Raw genomic sequence first — 5,140 nt, forward strand, 5'->3', positions numbered from 1 at the left:
TTGTGTGCATGAGGCCTAACTGACATATAATTCCAAAAAGTTAACTGTTGTAAATGACATGCAAAGAAATATACAGAAAAGTCAAGCATAGAAAAAACACCCTCATGAATTGGATTACATAATTTAGCGTATTTAATTCGGGTTCGTCTACCTCTCTATATCAGGTCATTTATGATAGATTCAAGAGTTTTGAATATATTTTTGGTTAACCAAACGGGTGCATTGCCAACGACATGCAATACCATTGGCAAAATCACTATTTTAACCAACGCTGCACGTCAAGAGTATTGGGTTAGCAATTTATTCCAGATTTTAATCTTTTGTCTAAGTTTTTCAAATAAGGGAAGAACGTTCAAGGAAATATATTCAGACAACCATCTGGATAATTTGATCCCCAAATATTGAAAGGAGTCTACTACTTCAATTTCTACTTCCCCCCTCGCCATATAAGATGGGTCAAAGGCCATAATTTTTTACTTAGACCAGTTAATTTTAATACCCGAACAGTTCCCAAATTGTTCATACACGCCGTCGACATGCCCCACATCCCCGATATCTCTCAGGAAGAGTAGCATATCGGCGTACAGTGAAATCTTCTCACTTTCTTAAAACAAAAAAACTCTTATTCCTGGATCAGATCTAATCCTTGTCGCCAATGTCCCTATCAGAAGGTTAAAAAAGAGTGGGGATAAGGGGCAACCCTGACGGGTACCCCTTGATAAAGGGAAAGTGGTAGAAAAGGAGCCCCCCATACCTAGCCTTCGGGTTAGAATACAGAAGATTCACCCATTTAATAAAATTCTCTCCCAAACCATATCTTTGCAGTGCCCCACAAAGGAAACTCCATTCTATTGTATCAATGGCCTTAGCTGCATCTAATGCCAACAGACCCCCATTATGGTATCTATCTCTTCCATATTCAATATTAACAAAGGCTCTTCAAATACTATAAGAATTAGATTTTACTGGGAGAAAACCAGTCTGGTCAGGGCCCAACAGCAAGGGGATTACCACCATAAGTCTATTGGCTGGAATTTTAGCTAGAATTTTCAAATCAGTATTAAGCATCCAACTAAGACACGTCCTTCTCCGTTTTTGGTAGTAATATAATAGTAGCCTCTTCCATCAAACTGTACTGGAGATTGGCATCTATTATATAACATAGCTATCCGAAGCTCAGATAAACCACGTGGTTTCCGAGGCACAGTTGATTGGATACCACGTCCTCGCTCAATATATATAATAAAGACCGTTGGAGGCACTCACCTATGTTTCCTTCTATGGAGAACTTAGTTGTGGTGGTGTCAAACTTCGGGCTGTGGCAAGTCCTCTTCGGCTTTGTGGTCATGACACACGACTGTATTCTGTTGTCCAATTAGCTATCAGCAAAACCCGGACTAAGACCCACGGCCTTCTCCTCCTCCAGTCTGTGCGATGTGAGTGACTCAGTGCAGACAGGCCCGATGACATCACTACATCGCTCCTGCCTTCGCCGAGCCGCTCACAGCACACTGAGCACAGTCCAGAGGAGGCAAAGGATCCTCCACCCGTCTTGGGAACGGCGATAGGAAAGTATGTATGTTATTATTTTTCTATGTGGTCCGTACATATGGGGCATTATACTGTGTATGGGAGGAAGGGGGCATTATACTGTGTATGGGAGGGAGGGGGGCATTATACTGTGTATGGGAGGGAGGGGTTGGCATTATGCTGTGTGGGGGAAGCTATGGGGGGCATTATACTGTTTGGGGGCAGCTATGGGGGGCATTATACTGTGGGGGCAGCTATGGGGGGTGTTATACTGTGGGGGCACCTTTCCCATCCCACCCCCTTATTTAGCTCACAGGTCCTCAACCTTGGGAACTTCCAAACCTTGCAATACTCCTCCCCCACCCACCTACTCCTCCATCAGCTACAGACATAATTCATATTTGGACAAAAAAAAAGACCATGCAATACACCTCTCCGAACCCACCTACTCCTCGATCAGCTATTGCCATAATTTATATTGAGCAAGACCAAAAATAAAAAAAATTAAATAGAACAGGAAAGCATTTTCCCCTACAAAAATTATAGAGTTATATCTTCTTGGAGTCCATCTAGGAAACTGGCTGCTCTGTAGAATAAAAATACGACATAAACAATTCATAGCCTAGCTGGAAAAAGTAGTGAATACTGCAGACCTGCCTTCCTCAGCCTATTCTTGACGTTGATGAATTTGATCCTTTTATTCGATGTTACTTGTGAATAGTCTGGATAGAGGGCTATTGTAGCTCCATTATGAGTGAGATCTAAGGCAGATCTTGCTTTCCGCAGGATAATGTCTTGGTCTCCAGCGCTCAGAAATTTAACTAATAGTGGTCTCGGTGGCCCCCCCTGGTGGTCTAGGTTTCAATCGTACTCTATGGGCTCTCTCAACTGAGAACGTATTTGACAAAGTGCTTTTCCCAAACGTATCCACTTATTGATGAATTGTACACCGTCTGCACTCTCAGAGTTCTCAGGAAAGCCAACCAAATGTATATTAGCTCTGTGCAACCTATCTTCCAGATCAGTCACTTTATTAGATATAACACTATTAGGGTATGTTCACACGTAGTGAACAAAAACGTCTGAAAATCCAGAGCTGTTTTCAAGGGAAAACAGACCCTGCTTTTCAGCCGTTTTTTTACCAACTCGCATTTTTCGCGGCGTTTTCACGCCGTTTTCGCAGCGTTTTTTACGTCCGTTTTTGGAGCTGTTTTCATTGGAGTCTATGAGAAAACAGCTCCAAAAACGTCCAAAGAAGTGTCCTGCACTTCTTTTTACGAGGCGTAATTTTACGCGTCGTAATTGCCGTACGACGCGTAAAATTACGCGTCGTGTGGACAATACAGTGTTCTACCCATAGAAAGTAATGGGCAGATGTTTGACGACGTATTTGAGACGTATTTCCAGACGTAAAACGAGGCAAAATACGCCTCGTATACGTCTGAAATTTGGCCGTGTGAACATACCCTTTGACTGTTTCAGTGGTAACACTTCTGTTTGTAAAGACACTATCGAGTCTTTAGTGTCTGATATCATGACTTCAGCTGTATCCATCCTCACATTTATTTTAGAGAGATCATCTCTTATCAGGGAGACATCTGATCTAATGCCCCCCATTTGTAGTGCAAGACCAGCCACTGCCTCTTCCATTTTCCTCAGAGTACACCGAATTCCAGTAAGAACTGCCCCCCCCCCCATTCTGAGCCCATTTCTGCTCCGCTCTCTATCTCAGGGTCTGAAGATTAAAAGATTCTTTTGGGCTTACAGGATCCCCATCTCCTCTTTTAGATTGCAAAAGCTTAATACGAGTAGAGGAAGTTGTGGGTGAACCTAAAAAATTTACAATTTTAGATGATTTTAAGGGGGCACCCCACTTATCCGTTTTGACACTGCCTCCTCAAGTTTTTTTCTTGGTGGCATGCTATCCCAGACTTTCCACTTCAATCAGAAATTCAGGCAGGTTACGTAGCCCAGGTCCTAGATATTCAGCTAAAAGCCAGTACTCTCAGGTCAGTCATTTTTCAGCAGGTGATACCACCGGCAGATACAGTTGAATCAAATGCAGGATCAGGGAGCTGACGGCTCCTTGCTCCGCGATTCATTGTGTAATGCCAGCTACAGCTGTAAGGGGCTCGATACAGACAGGCGCTATCTAGTGACATCATCGCACCTGTCTGTGCAGAGCCACACACTGCACAGAGTGGAGGAGCAGAGGGATCTCTGCCACTTGTCCTGGGAACGGGATAGGTAAATATTTATTTTATTATTTTTTTATTAAGCACTATGGGACATTACACTGTGTGGTGGCAGCTAAGGGGGCATTAAAGTGGGTTGGGGGCGCAATAGGGAAGTTTACTGTATGGGGTCAGCTTTGGGGGCATTATACTGAATGGGGTAGCTATAAGGGGATTATACTGTATGAGGGCATCTATGGGGCATTATACTGTATAAGGGCAGCTATGGGGGAATTTTGATGTATGCGGCAGCTATGGAGGCATTATACTGTATGGGGCAGCTATGGGGTCATTATACTGTATGGGGCAGCTATGGGGGCATTATACTGTATGGAGCAGCTATGGGGCATTATACTGTATGGGGCAGCCTAGGGGGAATTATACTGCATGTAGGCAGCTATGGGGGCATTATACTGCGTGTGGGCAGCTATGGGCCATTATACTGTGGGAGGCACCTATGGGGACATTATACCGTATGTGGGCAGCTATGAGTCATTATACTGTGTGGGAGGCACTATAGGGGCATTATACTATGTGGCAAAAGCTGTAGGAGCATTATACTGTGTAGGGACAGCTAGAGGGGCATTATAATGTGTGAAGACAGCTATAGGGGCATTATGCTGTGTGGGGACAACTATAGGGACAATATACTGTGTGGGGACAGCTATAGGGGCATTAAACAGTGTGGAGGGCAGCTATGGGGGGCATTATTCTATGTCAGGAGGCACTATGAGGGTATTATACTGTGCAGGGCAGCTATAAGGGCATTATACTGTGTGGGGGTCACTAAGGGGTCATTATATTGTGTGGGGGCCACTAAGAGGTCATTATACTATGTGGAGGGGGCACTAAGGACTCATTATAGTATGTGGGGGCAGCTATGGGAGCATTATTCTGTGTGGAGGCAGCTATAAGGGTATTATACTACGTGGAGCACACTAAGGGGTCATTATACTGTGTGTGGGGGCCCACTGGGTTGGGGCCCACTTAGATTTGTTTTGCCCCCCCCCCCCTGTGCTAAGCCCCTAGCTACGCCATTGACAGGCAGGATCTGCTTTCACCGAAGCCGTCAGTGCAGCTGACCTGACGGAATCGGTTTTGACTGCAGGATACAGCTTCTATTTATAGAGGCTACATAGAAGCTGTATCTTAAGAAGCAAAACAAACATTTTTCATTAAAGCCTATTTAAAGGTTGTTTAAAATCACTAAAAACATTGATTTATTTGAAAAACAATTATAGTTTGTTCAAAGGTGTACATAGCCTTTGAGTAGTTAAAACTACCAGTCTTTATGTATAAAATACATTTCCCATTATGAGTGCTTTAGGTTGGCAGAGTGGTTGTAAATGTATACAATGTTGGTGCTTTCTTTACAG

This window comes from Rhinoderma darwinii, chromosome 1 (assembly GCF_050947455.1).
Source record: "Rhinoderma darwinii isolate aRhiDar2 chromosome 1, aRhiDar2.hap1, whole genome shotgun sequence".
In the NCBI taxonomy this organism is placed as follows: domain Eukaryota; kingdom Metazoa; phylum Chordata; class Amphibia; order Anura; family Rhinodermatidae; genus Rhinoderma; species Rhinoderma darwinii.